The sequence below is a fragment of the Aedes albopictus genome, chromosome 2 (genome assembly GCF_035046485.1).
Source record: "Aedes albopictus strain Foshan chromosome 2, AalbF5, whole genome shotgun sequence".
NCBI lineage: Eukaryota > Metazoa > Arthropoda > Insecta > Diptera > Culicidae > Aedes > Aedes albopictus.
Genome location: NC_085137.1, coordinates 47,546,289 through 47,565,283, shown reverse-complemented (window position 1 = coordinate 47,565,283; position 18,995 = coordinate 47,546,289).

Here is an 18,995-nt window from a genome sequence, read left to right as displayed (position 1 = left end):
GCAGTTGGAAGTGGAACCTGAATCCTGAACCACTCGGCGAACCTGAATGCGAGCACACTAAAGTTTAAGAAAATATTAAGATAAAAAATTTCTTATATCTCATTCTCCTCGGTCGATTGCAAACCGCCGACCATCGTCCGCTGGTGGCTGCCATCTTTAAAAGCTCCACTTAAGAGGAACCGCTTTGAAATGTTGGGCTGCTGCGGCTTCCATAACCCGTTCCACCTCATTCCTCCAGCGTCTCGGGTCAGATCGGCTGCTGGCCATGATATGCTCTCCGTAGCCTCATCATTTGTTACAGCTCCATTCCGGGCCAAATTGTCTGGCCATTTCGTTCGTATCGCTGACCACCATTCGCTTCTCCGCATATCTTCAAGCGAGCCGGTCGTCGGAAATTGAATAAGCTGGTTTTCGAATTTACATATTTATAAATTTTAATAATAATGATATTCTCATTTATTATTAAATTTGTTCTCCGGGGACTGTTTTTCCCTGTTGCGATCGAATGGAAGCCCCCTGCCAAGTGTGTGACGGTGCAGCAATTGAGAAAAAATGGAACAAGGCAGTTCCACTCGGAAAGTACATTACTCTTTGCCGCTCATGATAAATAAAACAATATCAAAACCATGCCAGGAGGAGAGAGGAGTACCAATTTCGTGCCACTCCCGGCTGGGGGTACTGGAGAGTTGCGTCCCAGGGAGATCAAATCGAGAGCATGATTTTTCACCCTCGGCCTGCCATTATACCTGAGGGATCCGGCCATTAGCGTGATTGGGGAAGGGAATTCGTTTCGAAGCATTTACCGACGCTCTGGCTGTCCGGCGAAGCATATTTTCACAATTTTTCACAGTTTGTGCTCCGTTGCAATCGAAGGGTACCACGGATAATGAAATCGATCCCATCTCCCAGCAGGGATGTTACTGATTTGGTGTCGAAAAATTCTATTTGTGGTTTTGTTTATTCGTTTTTTAACCTTGTGTCCCACAACTAGCTTCAAAATTCAAGTTTGCCTGGAACATTATTCTGCGTCAATTATTCTGCAACATATGGGAAACTGCGACATTTCCGGCCGACTGGATGCAAGGCGTCTTAGTAATGGTACCCAAAAACGATTGCCTGTCTGTATGCGATAATTGGCGGGGCTTCATTTAACTGTGTATCGTTGCCAAAGTACTCTGCAAAGTGATCCTTAACCGGATACAGGAGAAGATTGACGCAGCTCTCCGACGGCAGCAAGCAGGATTCCGTGCCAGACGTTCCTGTGTGGACCATATTGTCAAGCTCCGTATCATTCTGGAGCAAATCAATGAATTCCAGGAGTCTCTCTATCTGGTGTTCATTCACACTCAAAACAGATTTGCGGGCTCGGCAAAAACGTGCACAGCCGTCTGCTCAGTAAAACTATCAGCTGATATCCCAGCAAAAAGTGACATTTGTTAGCTGACTCTCAGCAAAACGATTGCCGAAGCTCAGCAATGAACTGTCGAAATTGCTGAGATCTCAGCAAAATTGTTGTTTGCTGGTTACTCGGCTGTGCAAATCTCGGCAGAAGAATGGAAAAATGCTGATATCCCGGCAATCTGAATTAAGTGTGTTGATAACGAAAAAGCTTTCGACCGTACCAATAACGGAAACAAGGGTCTCCCTGAGAAAATCATCGGCCTTATTGAAGCACAGTAGAGGGCATTTTCGTGCAGAGTACTGCACATCGGTGTTTTGTTTGATCCCATCCAGGTCGTTGCTGGAATGAGGAAAGGATGTATGCTATCACCGATACTGATCCTCATCGCAATCGACGAGATCCTGGTTGGTACGATTGACCCTGAACCAAATCGTGGACAGCTGTGGCGACCCATTACAATGGAACACCTAAATGGCTTCGGTTTGACGTTGCTCTCCTAGCTCAACGGCGCTCTGATATGAAGAGCAAGCTCGATGATCTTGCCAATCGCTCCTCAGTGGCAGGTCTTACCATCAACGTCAACAAGACCAAATCGTTGGATGTAAACACGGTCAACCCTTCCAGCATTACGGTAGCTGGGCAATCAGTGGAGAATGTTGAAAGCTTTCAATATCTTGGTAACCAAATGGCGGCCGATGGCGGCACCAAGATCGACATAGGTGCACGAATCAAGAAGGCGAGGGCTGCTTTTTCCAGTTTAAGAAATGTATGAAAAAACAACCAGATCAGTCGACACACCAAAATCTGAATTTTTAACTCGAACGTGAAATCTGTGCTGCTTTACGCCAGTGAAACTTGGTGTGTATCAGTGGAGTACATGGCTGCAGATCTTCACCAATAGATGCCTGTGGTATATGATTCGTGCATGGTGGCCTCACAATAGCACCTCCAACGAGCCCCATAGTCGATGTCATCAAAAGCCGATAGCTCCTGAAATTCGGGAGCGAAATGGGTCGGCCACACTCTACGCACGGGCGGAAACGAAATCAGCAAACATGCGTTAGACTGGAACCCAGCAGCACATCGCAGCAGAGGCAGACCCAGAGGCTCATGGCGGCGCAGCCTCAACAACGAAATCATGCAAGTCGACAGAAATTTGACCTGGCCACAAGTCAAAGCGATGGCTGGCAATCGCCCAGGATGGAGATCTTTCAGTTTGGCCCTCTGCACCACCGTAGGTGCCCAGGACTGAAAGTAAGAAAAAGTAGTCTTTATCTACCCATAGTAATAGGGTACGATTTGGGTATTAAAAAGTGAGTCGTATTGCAATCTTTCTATTTCGTTTCAACCTCGTGCGACGACAGTTGTAACACTTCAATCGTGTGGATTTATCCTTTTTTTGCCTTTCTCGTACACTAAGTGTACTGGAAAGGCTATGTGTTCACTCCAAAAATGTGTGAGTACATATGTGTGTGTACAAAACAACTCACATAACTTTTTGGCAGTAAACCTTAACCGATTTAAATGACCGACGGTTCATTCGACGCGGAATCTGGTCTCATTGTTTCCTATTAAAAATGGTTCGGATCGGTCCAGCCATTCCGGAGTTATGGCCATTTAGGTGTTCCGTGCTGGTACCCCAGGTAGGGGCCAGATATGAAAATGCTACAAACCCATACATGCGACACATCAAACCGCGGCATTTTCGATAACCTGATAAACGGTAAGCAGGAAAATACTCTAAGGCCATATCTGAACTGGTGGTGTTCCAGAACCGGTTCCGGGTGTCCCGCTGGAAGTGGCTAAATTTAAAAGTGAACCAAACCTATGCATGTGACACATCAAATAACGGCTTTTCCGATAACCTGATGAACGGTAAGCAGGAAAACAGTCTCAGACCATATCTGAACCGGTAGTGTTCCGAAATCTGTTCGGGGTGTCCCACTGGAAGTGACCAATTATGAAAGTGAACCAAAATTATGCATGCAACACACCAAATAGCGGCTTTCTCGATAACCTGATGAACGGTTAGCAGGAAAACAGTTTCAGACCATACCAGAACCGTTCGGGAACCAGCTCCGGGTGTCCCGCTGAAAGGAGCCAAGCCGCCAAATGTAAAAGTGAACGAAAACCATGCATGCGGTATATCAAATAGCGGATTTCTCGATAACCTGATGAACAGTAAGTAGAAAAATAGTCTCAAACCATATTTGAACCGGTAGTGTTCCGGAATCGGTTCCGGGTGTCCCACCGGAAGTGACCAAATATGAAAGGGAACCAACGGGGATCATTATAAGTTTGAACTTCTAGTAACCCTATAGACGTCGAAAAACAAATCAAAGGTAACAATTTTTGCTGTTTTGTTTTTGTTATGTAATCCATTTCACCCCTTTCCATGAGCAGAATGACGTTTGAACCATTTTTAGTTTGAACGATGTGCATATTAGCATGGTTCAAACTAAAAAGTGTTCAGATTAGGTACAGTCAAATCAACGGGGGTAAAAGTGAGCAAAGCCCATGCAAGCGACACATCAAATCGCGATGTTTTTCGATAATCCGATGAACGATAAGCAGGAACACAGTCTCAAACCGTATCTGAACCAAAAGTGTTCCAGAATCAGTTCTGGGTGTCCCACCGAAAGTTTTTTTTGTAGATAACCTGTATGGTTCAGCATTGTATGGGAAATTTACAATTTAATTGCATCAATCCCGATTTTTTTTTTCAATTTCCTTTTGCGTCTTACTTTACTGCGCAAAATGTTAATGTGTTTGGCTGCACCCTTGGGCTCTCATTAGAAATGCCGATTATTTGACCAAACATGCCCTACAAATGACCAGCACAACGTGAATCACAGCAACCTTGGATGAATGTCGGACTTCAATGGCAAATATTTGGCATAATGACAAACAGTCTAATTGCACCTTAAAGTGGTTAAAATTTGAATGGGATTTAGTATGGGAAATATCATTCACTTGCATTTTTTTTTATCAAACTTTACATTAATCTTGTAATACATGATAAATAAATATAGCCTAAAGAGTGCAGACCTTGTCGAAGTGATCTGAGGTTGTGAAAAAAGTTAACTCCCAGCTTGTAATTATTGCCTTGGTATTTTTTCCCTCCCCGCTGTTGGGGAATTTAAGCCACGGCGTCGAATGAGCTGAACTTTCATCTTGATATTGATTGGCCTCCAGTGATAGTGAAGATGGTCAAGGAGTCAACTGAGAGGTCTGATATGTTTCAGCTCTGCCTATACGTTGAACATAACGTAGGAATATGTGCCATTTATAAGTTTCCCAATTCGATGATGGTTTTGATCAAATTCTTGAATTTTCAAATAAAGTATTTCATGATTGAGAAACAACTCGGCGTACGTCGACGGAAACATCGTGAGTACATATTCGACGAGAAAGGCACTATCACCAACTATTATTATATATTATATAAAATATTATATTATTATTATTATTATTAAGTCTATGCTATCACCACTAGGTGGATTAATTTGGTTTTTGGAGTAAAGGCTGCTAATTCGGTATCAAATTCTCCTTTGCCTTCAGCTGCAGACGATCAACATCAAGTTGTGCGAGAGTTGCAGCCAGAGAAGCCCTCAGTTTCCGAAGGAGTTGATGAAAAATGTTCAACCGTAAATGAGAAAGGTGCTGCCACAAGAGTACAATCCAAAATGGCTGGCAAGATCAAGGCTAAGACTAAAGCAGCCAAAGGTACCACAAATCAAAATGGTGCTTTGCCATCTTTTAACGCTTTTCGGCTTTTAATTGAGCCTGAAAACGGCTTTTTTTTACAAACGAGCTGAAAGATGAGCTGTTGTTCAATTTGAACAACTTGCTCTGCCAGCTACCATCTAATTCGTTCATTCCCAGTTTCAACGGTCATGGGCTTCGATATCTGGTTTTCGCCAGAAAACGAAGAGAACTCAGCCTGGTTGAAAGTGAACCTGGCTGAAATAAACGAAAAAGCGGTAGATGGTTGCAAGTTTCAAATTGAACCATTTGGTCTTCATCAGAGCTAATAGTACAGATCGGTGAAGTACTAGATTTGTAGTAATGAGCTGAATTTTAGTATGGGTAGAAGGTCAATTCTCCGTTTCTGCAAAGAAATGGTGCTAAAAGCGTGGGTATTATGATTCCTTGCCTATTTTGGTGCTGTTTGAGCAAAACTTTGGGCAACAGTGTTGTTGTTTTCTCCATTTCTTGCAACATTAACAACATAGTTATCCAAAGTTTTGCCCAAACAGCATCAAATTAGGCGAGGAATCATAATACCCACGCTTTTTGAACCATTTCTTTGGATAAACGGAGAATTGACCTTCTCACCATACAAAAATTCAACTCATTACTTCAAATCTAGTACTACACCGAACGTGTCCCATTGAAAAAAAATCGCGCTCCGATGGGATTCGAAACCACACGTGCGAAAGTAAGTCCCGCCTTCATAAAACAATTCGCTCTCATTTGTAGTTAGTGGACACATACGCGAGTGTGTTGTAGATTGGCATCTAAGCAGAAAGAGAAATGGGTTTGTGAAAAAAGAATGTTCACGGTGTGGCTTCGGAGTCAGTTTGACTTTCTATTCCGCAGAATCAATGATGCAAATTATCACCTCACGAATGCTCAATCAACTTATCAATTGTATTTTTATCGCTTGCGATTGAACTGTACACTGCTCAGCGATGACCAGAGGCAAAGAGGTGGCAAAACAAACATGATGTAACTCACTAACGATTTTGCACACATCTGTCAGTGCCGCCACATGCTCACCCGAACAGCCGAACAACACCGAATGGGTTGGTTTCAGAAGCTACAGCACGAACGCTCGACACGCACACAGAAGCAACATTCGCATGTACCGACACAACACCAATAACGTTTCCAGCCCACGATGCTTCGCAATAAGCTGATCGAAACGTATCCAAAACGATGAAACGACAAGCTTGGCTGGAACGCAACAGCTCAACGGCGAAAAGGAGCAGCCAACAATGCTGATCAGCGTCGAGTCTATTCGTGTGCTATTCGTACAGGAGATTGGTTTGATAAAGCGAGGAAGGGTAAACACTTATTCGTCGTCGAAAGCGAATCGCATCATTTCGCGAATGTTTTCACAAAATAGCAAGCTTGCGCAGTATCATTCTGTGATTTAGTTAGTTGAAGCGCTGATCTATCAAACGGAGTCGTGGGTTCGAACCTCACCAGAACACGATTTTTTTATTCACAAATGTCATCCCTCAATCTGCCAATTAGCAACATTGTGTGCCTTCTAATTACTAGTTTTTCCAGTATATTTCAGACATACCAGCAAAAATGCCAGTAAAGGGCAATATGTATCACTGTTTCTGTTCTGTGTCGGAAAAAAATCACCGTTCATACGTTTTGTCCCCATCTCATTGCTCTACATTGTGCAGTATTCAGGAATAATTTTAAATTGATTTTATGTAGATCCAATACCATTAGGGCATAAGTTAGCCTGTTGGTAGTAATTATCAAATAAACAAATAATTGTTCAAGAATGCACCAATGCATTTCGATGATATTCCACTAAATTTGAGAATTCCTATAAATGAAGAACAAATTGAAATTCCGAAATAAAACGTAATATTCAGTTTTTTTTTGTAATATGTCGCACCTTGTATTCAAATTTGAGATAATAACATTATGTTACTCATTCTCTCACATTTTTCTTTTGGATCAACCACTATAGGCTAATCCCTAAATGGAAACAAGAAACCCCATAATTTCCTGATAATAACAGCCTGTCTGGATCATGTCTCAGGAATTAAGTTTCTATGATAAATGATTAGCTGTCCATGTTTTGAAGGTGAATCATGAAATTAAATTATAGTTCCATAATAGCAAAGCACCAGCTCTTCCACCCTCTGCTGCCCACCGGAGGGACCAATCTTCAACGCGCCAAACGTTCGCCGCCATGCTTTCCTCCGCCATCCATCTCTGAATGTGTTTATGAGCCAAAGGTATACAAATAGGTTTATTTCTCTATTTTCCGCGCCCTTTTCCTGGTGAATCGCATGCTTCGAAATGGAGTCCCTCGCTTGTTGTCGGCCTGGTGAAAATAGGTGCAAACAACCACTCTCTGTCTCTCTTCCACATTTCGGTGCACCTTTCTCTCGTCGACTCTGCTGCTTCTGGCCTAAGTTCCAGCTTTCAATAATAAAAAAAAATAACGTTAGCTGTTGGTTCTAGGAAGAAAATAATTACATTTCACCGCGCCAGCCCGTCCATCAGCAGCAGCAGCAGCAGCCTTAGGCCGAGAAGGGTTCGTGCCGATGCTCGACATCTAATAACAACAACGTGCTCCACGGTAGATTCCTTCATCAAGGGTGTCAGAGAACTTTCATCCGCGATATGCCAGCCAGCGCCACGTTGAGTGTTGAACCGACCACGAACATATTTTAAAACTAAACAGCTTATTTTTATAATTCTCTTATCGATTGAAACATCTTTCCCTTTGGATCCGGAGCAGCAGCGGCGCGACGGCAATATGGTGGATCCTGATGGCTGTCTGCAGGTTAGTTGCACCCTTTCCCGTTGTGGCGTGGCATGGCCTGACGGCACTCGTGCAAATAATTCTATCAGCTGGGCCCGCGCGCGCGTATCATAAGCCGTCTGCAACCAGGGCAGGTCTCACAATTTACACCCGGCTGGGGCCGGCCGAGTTCACAGCACTACCGGTCGAATTGAAATGTTCCGTTGGAAATTTTGAACGCCAAATAGTCTGCACCAGCAGCGGCAGCAATCGGAAGGCCTCACCAAAAAGGTGAGAAAGGAATGTTGGTGTGTGGTTGAAAGTTTCAATTTGAAGTGCTTGCTATTGTTTTGGCGTAGAAATTTCCCAGTGTCGGCCGGTCGAAGTCGTGATTCAACCGAAAACTAGTTTCGTTAAAATTGCTGACAGTTTGACAGGGCGTTCAGAATGCGGGGGTCTAATGATGGAGTTATGCGCTGCTGCGCGGGAATTCAATTTTGCTTGCGATGGTTATTTTTGCTGTCGAGAAAAATTGACAGTTTGAGGTCAATGGTCTGCGTGGAGTGTAGATGTTCTGCTTTTTGTTTGATATTTAAAGAATGCAAACAAGGAAACCGTATCATAACATGCGACTTTTATATTATGTATGCTATCATTCAGTATTCGGATCTCCTGATGATGTGTTTTGAGTTCTGCATCATTTTGAACAACTTTTTAATATTGCCATGAAATGCTGGTTTTGAGGAAATGGCTCGGGAGTGGCAGGACGTGGCCTCAGGAGGAGTGACTCTCCAGTAACGGGAAACCGGTCTTCAAACGAGCACCACAGTTACAGTGAATCGATAGGAATCGGCTATGGAGCTTCATGGTGGCACTTCAAATACTTAGCACTCCACTTCTATGACTTCAAAAAATAACTTTAATAAAATAACTATACGTACTTCTACAGTTGAATCTAGATGACGTATAGGGTGCCCGGATATCCGAGGCGCCACTTCCTTCTACTGAGCATAACAGGGTGTCACACTCGATGAACGACTTCCGGTGCTTGAGGAACGCCACTCGAACTGCTCGGTCTTGCGCCTCGAGGTCAGTCTTGGTCCAACGGGACAGGTTGACTTGCAATCTTGTTTATAGCCTTCACCTTTTTGCATCTGACCAAAAGCTTCTCTAAACACAGTTGACACGAGAAAATAATTTCAAAATTCACGACTAAAAAGTCATGAAATTATAAAGTGTGCCACTTCATAGTATCATAACTAAAGGTCATAATATCGGCACGTAGAAGGCTAGGAAGTTTGCGTAGTTCAGATCTAATTGAGATCACCAGCCTCTACTCAGCAACATCAATCCCTACCTCCGTGAAGCACCGGTCGGGCTGCAAACTATCTTATACAGTATCAGATATCCAACTCCATTGGAAGCTTTGGTCGTTGGCGGACGGGGCTTCTGCTTACCTGAGCATCTGTTCTCCAAACAGAGCGGCGCACAACAACATCTGCTTCCCATGTTAGGGAGGTGGCTGATCGACGTCCGAGTACCATGGAGGGACTCTAATCTCAACTGCACAATATGGTCCTCCGAAAAGTAAGGGGTTGGTGTCAGGCCCTACGAGCCAGCCGTAGAAACCCATTGTAACGGAAAATCAGCTACAGCATAATACGAACCGAGATCAACGGCAACGACCCCAGCGAACAAAGAGGACTTGCGATTGGAAAATCGGTACGTGGAACTACAGATCTCTCAACTTCGTTGGGAGCACCCGCATATTCGCTGATGTACTGGACGACCGCGGGTTCAGCATCGTAGCGCGGCAGGGGGTGTGTTTAGAGGATATCAGACCATCTACCAGAGCTGCAGTAACACACGTAAGCTAAGAACATTTATTCGGAAATTTCTCCAGGGATTTCTATCCCTGGAAGAAACAGGGATGTAACTAGAAAGGGACTTGATAAGCTATTGCCTCATCCACACGAAGGCGTTTGACGTTTCAGTGTAAACAAACTAAACGCGATTGATTTACGTTATTTGTCATGAAAATTTAAGGCACATAAAACTGAAAACTGTGTTTTTTTGTTTTAATTTTACAGGTACGCGTTCAAAAATATGTCCAACTATTCTTATAAAAATTTAGCGAGGCTAATCTGCTCGATCACATCTTCAAAGACGTAAAAATGAATCATAATATAGTTTATGTCATGGTTGATTGCGTCAGTTCCTTCAATTGCGTCACCATTAAAATTGAGGATTTTTTAAGGTGTGTAGCATAGCACGAATACTTACCCAAATCCTGGATTCATGACACGAATGCCACAATAATGGTCAAGTGTCGTTAATAAATAGTAATAATAATAACAAATCATGGATGGAGTTGCAAAGATAAGTATATCCATTGCTACTGCAGATTTCGCTACTATCGACAATAACATAGACACACTCATTTCCATACATCTGGCCAAGTCCTTGCCATCATTTTTATACATCTTATCATCAACTTGGAAAGCGTCCACAACTGAAACGGCTTTACATGGATGGTAGGATGGTGAAAATAGCGAATAGTCAAAAGATGTATGGGGATAAATATAACAATATAATAATTGGATGAAGATCAATCAATTGCAGATAATTCTTGAGCAGTCTAATCGATCTGTTATGCCGCTTCCTCGATGGCATTGTTCATGCTGGATAGTTCGTTCTCCACCAAAGTACCACAGTTCTCCACTCCGTCTGACTGTTTGCTCAGGAGGATTTATTATTACCGTACAAATTGGGCCGAGGGGTCTCAGATTTTTATGAAACTTTTTCCACAGGCAGAACTCATGGATATATAAACAAAAAAAAAATGGGAAAAAATCAGGGTCGCCTATTTTTCTGGAGAACTCAGGTGGGAAATTTGTGTTTTCCCCTAACACTACAAAATTTTCCTTTGAAAAATCATAACTCAAATGTGCCATATAGGGTTTCGAACTACTTGGGAATCCGCGTCAATTCCCGGTACCTCACAGCAAAACAAATCAAAATATCACTTGCCGCATATATTCCAAACGCACTTTGGTGGGTAATCATCTCCCGCAACATTTCCGCAACGAGATCCACACAATGAGTTACACTTTCACTCTGAAGCCGCACAAGTGCTCAAAACAAATATTACACGCAGACGAGTGCACTTCGGCAGTACAAAGATGGGTGCTGAATTGATTTCCCATTTGATTTTGCTGGAAGCTCGGCACTAATTGGTGCCGAGAATTGGCGCTGGACTAGGTGCAGTAAACTCATTAAAAAACCAGTTTCCGGGAAAAAATCTTCACAACAATTACTGTTAACAACAAGTTCACGCAATAAGGTATCTGATTCAGATGAAAGAAGTGGACGAAAACGATCGTTTCGTTGTGAATTTAGGCAATGCATAATTTTGTCTACCTGTTGTGCCGGGAATGGGGTCAAATCCCTTGTTCCTTTGTTTTCATCCAGTCATTCCTTTAAAAAAAATCCTACAGAAAATCTAGAGGAGCTCCTCCTGCAAATCCTTCAGAAGTTCCATCAAAGATTACAGAAGTTCCACCGAGTATCCATCCCCAATTATTCCTTTAGAAATCTAGATTTTTTTGCAGAAAACCTTTCTGGAACTTTTATAGGAGCTTCTCAAGAGGAACCTTTCTGGAATTCCTCGGAGATTTGACCCAGACATAACTTCAGAAATTCCTCTAGAAAGTTTTCAAGAGATTCTTCTACGAATTTCCAGAAATAGGGGGTGTCTCAGAATTTCTTCAAACATTACTCCAAGGATTGCACCATACACTTCTTTTTGGATTCAATGAGACCTTTCTTCAGGGATTGTGTTAGACTTTTCTTCCGTGAACCCTTCAAGAATCCTTTTAGAGATTTTATCAACGATTTTTTTCAGAAATAACTTGCAGTTTTATTTTTTGGTGTTTCTGCAGGAATATATGAGAAGCATTCATCAGATTTCCAGGCATTCCTTTAGAGATTTCTTCGAAAATTCAAATTCTTTTAAAATATAGTGATTTTAGCTATTTCTTCAAGAAATTAGCAATATAAAAAAAAAATCAAGGATTATTGTCCACTAATACCTTCCGACATTTTGCAAGAAATTCTTTTAACCCTCTAATACTCGAATTTTTGATTTTGATCTAAATATCATTTTTCGTCATCTAAAATCGATTTAAACATGTTTTTGAAGATGATTCGTTTTTATTCTCGATTTCGTGAAATTCAGTTTTTGATTTTTCTAATTTTTATTTTTGAACATCCCCACACTTATATATTTTTCTTAGAAGCCAATTTAAGGAACGGATTTTTTGAGATGAAAACATTTTGAGATTTTATGATTATTGTTGAAATATTATTATTTTAATTTTTTTTCACAGAAAATTTTATTTTCCGTGTAATTTTAAGGAAAATAATGTTAGAGTGTATTCGATTCCCTTAAACTATTAAACAAGGATAGAATGACTAAAACATCAATTTTTCAATGATTTTAAAAAAATGTAAATACGCTTTATAATACACCAAAACCATTTTGAGATATACAAAACAGTCCTAAATATCAGCCAAAAATATAAAAATTTTGATTTTCCACGAAACAAAAATTACAAAAATGATCAAACTATACCCCGTCTAAAGGCGGGATTGGGTATTAGAGGGTTAAGAACTCCTCCAGAAGTATTTCCAGCAGTTCAGCAGTTTGCTTCAGAACATCCACCAAGAATACCTTCAGAAGTTCATTTATGAATCCATTCAAGAACTTCTCCAATACCTTTGTCCTCTTGATTTCCTGTAGAAATTATCTCAAGGATTCCTCTGGAAAATTTTATTAGGTTTACTTCAGAAATTCCTCAAGAGTGTGCGTTGGAAATCCCTTTAGATTTTTTTAAACTCCTCCAGGAATCATTCCTAGACAATTTTAGACCCCCTCCATCCCCCACGTAACAATTTTTGTATGGGGAACTTTGAAATTTTATTTGAAGCGTAACACAGCGCTAGATCCCCTTCCTCCCCTCATATCGTTACGAAATATTTGAACGAACCCAAAGGAATTTATCCAAAGCCTAGTCCAAAGCTATCTCAAGAGGTTCCTTTAGGGATTCCCCAAGGGTTCTCCCAGGGGAATATCTCCAGCGGTTCGTCCAGAAACTCCTCCAAAGATTACTTCAGATTGATTCTCATAAAAATATTCTAGGAATTCCTCCAGAGCCATCTCAAGGAGTTTCTCCATATATTTTCCAGAGATTTCTGCAGATACTCCTCCTCCTAAAAAAACTTCATTTATTTCAGTAATCCCTTCAGGACATTTTCAAAAAAAAAATCTTGGAATCTCCGAAAGAATCTCCAATGGAAATTCTTTCAGAAAAGCCTTGAAAAATATCCCGTTTTTTTGTGTAATTTTATGAAAAAAAAAAATCCGTGAAAGAGTATCTGAAAGAATTGCTAGTGGAATCTCTGTATGAACCTCAAGAGATATTTCTGAAGGAGCCACCGGAACAGTTCGAAAAAGACAACCTCTAGAAATTTCTTCAGTAACCCCAGGCCAAATTTTCTAATGGATTCCTGGAAGAGCCCTAGGCAGTATTTTTGAATGAACACACTTAATTTTGATTACCGAGTTCGGTAATTTTTTGACGAGATTAGAACTGCTGAGCACTGAGCTCGTTCAGCAAAAATGCATTGTTTACCTTTTCCATACGATTTTGACAGTTGTTTTACTGAACCTCAGTAAAATCGATTACCGCAACTACCGAGATCGTACTGCTATTCTAATCTCGTCAAAAAAGTACCGAACAGGCAATTCAAAAATAAATGAGAATCGCTGAAGTTTTTTTTAATCTATAGAATATTTTTTATGAAATCCTCCGCTAACGTTTATGGAAAATCTTTATATTATTGTAGAGCTTCTTCTGACAGAATCACCGAAATCTCATCTCTGTAGAAATCCTTATAGATATTCTTAAATAAACGCTGAAGAAATATCTGGGAGAATCCCAAAGAAATTCCCGAAGAAATACTAGAAGGAATTGTTCAAAAAAAAAATCCTTGAGTGATACCAGGAAAAACTGCTTGAGAAACCTTTGTTGAATTCATTTAGAAATTTATAAAGAAATATTTAGAGGAATTCATGGAGAAATCTTTTATCAAAATATGATCAGAAATGAATAACAAAATTATAACCGGTGGAGTTATTATATCGAAGATAATTTCATAACAGAATGTATAATAAAAATCGCCGGTTAGGTGTTAAAATAACAAAAATTATAACAGTAATTAACCTATCCATATCACAATTATAACAGGTCTTATAACAAGCTTATAACAAAGTGAGATATATAAATTTAAGAAAGGAAAATCATATCACATGTTGTTATAAAGCAGATATACAGGGGATGGCCAAAATGTTTGGGATAGGCAACTTTTTTTCCCTCCCAAAAAAGTTCAACATGCTATAACTATTCATAGAGTGCATCAAAAAATCTCAAATTTTAATAGTTTGTCGACCTATTATATGTGCATCATTGGTACAAATTTGAGCTCGATTGATTAATATTTCGCAAAGTTAAAGCCGTTCGGGTAAAACACTATTTTTTGAACAATTAATTTTTGAGCAGTCATATCTCGGAAACCAGAGAACCGAAACGAATAAAATTTTTAACGTACACTAACAATATGTAAATGCTTCACAAATTATTAAAACATAGGTACTTTTTAAACGTTGAAAAAAATTATCATGGATTGACACTTTTTGGATTTTTCTTGAAAAATGTAATTTTTTTACATCAATGTCAATAAATTTTGTCAATAAATTAGAGCCTATTTAGATTGAAGGAAGAACACATTTAGTAATTTCTGTGTGGTATTGTAAATTTGACTTATTTTCCTCTATATGGGTAAAAATTTCAACCCGGTATAACTTAATTGGCCATGAGGAAATATTACATTAAGTATCAATATATTGTTGATAAACGTTAAAAAATTCATTCAATTCGGTTCACTGGTTTCCGAAATATGACAGCTCAAAAATGAGTTGTCTAAATAATAGTGTTTTACCCGAACGGTTATAACTTCGCGAAAAATTGATCAATCGAGCCCAAATTTGTACCAATGGTGCACATATAATAGGTTGACAAATAGTCAAAATTTAAGATTTTTTATGCACTCTATTAAAAGTTACTGCATGTTGAATTTTCTTGTGGGAGAAAAAAAGTTGCCTATCCCAAACATTTTGGCCATCCCCTGTACATATTTTGGGGAAAATTAAGTAGTGTAAAACTTAACTCATTTTTGGGCAATTCATTTTTAGAGTTTTTTTTTTGTAAATAGTTACTGGCATCAAAAAACATCTCCACATGGTATACATAAACCCGAGCAGTGGAGAATAGCAAATTGATACCAAAAGAATCACATAACCGGTTTTTATATCATAATTTGTTATTGTTAACTTATCAAAATAAATCTTTTTAGTAACATGTTTTGTTGGGCAATCTTATTTTGTTATGTTCAAGTTATTGGGATATATCCACAAGATAACATTTAACACTTAGGTGGCCGACAGGGTACCCGGGTACCCAGCGCCCATTTAAAATACACGGTGTAGAAAAAAGCAAAAAGTTTGTCGGACACATAACGGTTAAATAACACAGCGTAACAAAAATTAACTTTTTGTCTGTCTCAAGAGCAAACTTAAGTGTCTCCGAAGGATTTTGGGCCGCTGAATCCGAATCCGGGCTCAGATTTGCTCTAACACGTCTCAATTTTGAGCTATACCTCAATTTATAGGGCAAAATATGCGATTTTGGGCTTTTTTTGACTGCAAACCATTAAACAAGGAAATATTTTTTTTTAAGCAATCAAAAGGTTAATTGGTCAATTAACATCTAAATCAACGACTCATGCAAAATATTTCGTTTTACCAAATCGAATTTGATAGTTTTAAGCGATTTATGTTGGGTACGATATTTCCCATACAAGTCACCCTCCAAAAGTTGCATGCAAGTTTTCATACTAACATAAAATGCTTAAATCTATCAAATTTGATTAGGTAAAACGAAATATTTTGCATGAGTCGTTAACTTAGATGTTAATTGACCAATTAACCTTTTGATTGCTTAAAAAAAATATTTCCAAGCTTAATGGCTTGCAGTCAAAAAAGCCCAAAATCGCATATTTTGCCCTATAAATTGAGGTATAGCTCGAAATTGTGACGTGTTGGAGCAATTCTGAGCCCGGATTCGGATTCAGCGGCCCAAAATCCTTTGGAGACACATAAGTTTGCTCTTGAGACAAAAAAATGTTGCGCTGTGTAATATATTTTATTGTAGAACAATTTTAGCTATAATTCTACAATAGAGAATGTACAAATATGTGATGAACAATAACACAACAGTAACAAGCTCACAAATTACCTGTTATTAAGTTGTGATTGGTTTAACAAAACATGTTATTGAGTTAGTCTTCCAGGAACATTTTTTTGTTATGATATTTGTTATTTTGCCGCTTATGACAGACAACCCAGTCAACTAGTCATCGTATAAGATGTTGTATAAAATGTTAAAGTGGAGGCGATATGCGTACATTTTACATGCTCCTAAATGGAGGCATGCACACATATGGCCTCCACTTTATCATCTTATGCAACATCTTATACGATGACTGGTTGTCTGGGAAGTTTATAACATAAAAATTACTGGTTCTATTATACAGTTATTAAGTCTGCTCGGGAAACCCAGGGATTTGAACCTAGGACGTCTAGAACCTGGAACAGGAACTCGTCATTTTTATCAGTGAGGCCATCGCAGCACTTAGAGTGAAGGACGATATAAGCTGAAATGGTTCTTCGTATTGCTAGCACATCTATAAATAGACCTGCTGATCCATGTGAATGTGAATGAATTCTTGTAGAAGTTTATAAAGAAACTGCTTAGAAGAGCTCCTGAAGAAGTTGCCACTGTAGGCATTTCTAAAGTAAACTTTGGGGGAATTCCTGGAAAAATACATGGGAAATTATCAGAAAGAATTCTTGGGGGAGTTTCTAAAGTTTCCTGATTGGAGTATCCAAAGAAATCGGGTGCAATAATTTCTAAGGAAATTATCATAACGTGCCAGCTTGGTGTTTTATTAACAATTCCGCAGTTATTAATCACGAGCTTTCTCTTCCCATGACTATTTTGTATTTGTATATCGTCAGGCACAAGGCACAAGGAAGTCAAGGAAGAATTATCGTAGTAACCTTATAAAAAATTTCTGAGGGTAGAATGTGAGCAGTTTTTGAAGAGGTTCTTCGATAAATATTTGATTCAATACTTGGAGAAAGGATCCAGGATCCTGAATAAGTCATAAGGAGATTAAAAAAAAATGATGTAATGATGTAATAGATGCAAATTTACAAGAAAGAATCCTTGGAAGAATTCCTGATGAAGTCGTTGAAGGAATTTGTCAAGAATTTCATAAAGAAGTCTGTTTTGGAATCTGTGGAGGCATTCTCAAGAGGTAAATGTATAAGAAATAATTTTTCAACAAATCCTTGTGGCATTGGAATTTATATGTTGAAGCATGTCAAAAATAGTGTATTTTCCAAACACAATGGTGCCATGCAGCAATTAACACCAAACATATTATTAGTTATACAAAAAAATACATATTATTAATAATACATTGCCTTTTGAAATTTGTATCTGGATTTGTTAAAATTTTGAAATAAAGATGATCACATTTCAATTTGTTGTAACTTACTTTGTTATAACAATGATATAGTACAATCTTATTTTCAGACCGATTCCAACAAATATATCTAAATATAACAAAATTTGTTACAGCTATCAACCATTGATATGATTATGTTATGATTTAGTTATGCCTATCTGATCGGGAAGCCTGGAAGAATTTCCGGTAAAATACCCAGAGGAATTCCTGAAGGAATTTCTGTATGAGTTTCTGCAGAAATCACTGGATGAATACCTCCTTGGATCCGCGGAGAAATTTATTTAAGAAATAATGAATCAATTTATAAATTTATTTATCAATGGCGCAATTTTAGAAGGAATCCATAGAAGGTTCTCTATAGTAATTTGGAAAATTTATGGAAGAATCTCCTGAAAAATTTTAAAAGAAATCTAAAATCTTGTGTGCTTTGTGATCGAGCGGTTAGCGGCGTCAGTCGTTTAGGTGTCTCGTAAGCCTCGGAGTGTGGGTTTGATTCCCGCTCCAGTCGGGGAAAACTTTTCGCCAAACGGTAAATTCTCCACTGGGCCACTGGGTGTTATATGTGTTGTCCGTTGTCAAATGTTAGTAATGTTCAGTCGGTAGAGGCCGCAAAGTCGAAGATGATATAATTGTCTTTTTAAAAAATTTGAAGAATGTATGAAGATAAATTGGTAGATATTTCTCAAAGAATAGCTGGAGAATTATCTTAAGGCATCCCTGAAAAATATTTCAGTTAGAATATTTGGAAGACTTTTTGAAGAAATACTTGGAGAAATACATGTAAGAATTTTGAACTCTCAATTATCTAAAAGCAATCGATGTATGGTTGTCTAGAATCCGTGGATGATTTTTGAAGGCATCCTCGGAGAAATTTCTGAAATAATCCATAGAGGATTAAGAATTCCGTTCCATAATTCTTGGTAAAATTACTGGAGGTTTCTTAAGAGGGAAGAAGTTCTAAAGAAATTCATGGAAACGTTTCTGCTATTATTTTGATCAATTTCACATAGTGTTATTTTTTTTCCACGTGCTTCGAAAATTCTCAGATTTTGCTATAACAATATTCACCATATTTTTAGTTCGCTGTCAAATTTTCAGCTCAATCGCTCATAGGAGAACAAAGTTGCAGCATGCTAAAGTTGGCTATTCTGTATGAAAAACGACTTTCACTGCTATTTTTATGAACACAGCTGTACCTAATTCAAATTTTAAAATGTCTACAATGGTATATTTTGTTGCGTGTTGAGCTGGAAATGCTAAATACTGTTCGTGAAAAAATAAAAACACAAAACTAAGAATATAAAATGTTATTTATAAAATAAAAAGTAATAACCCGGATGGGCAAATTATTGAACGGTCTTTACATACATAACAAGTTTA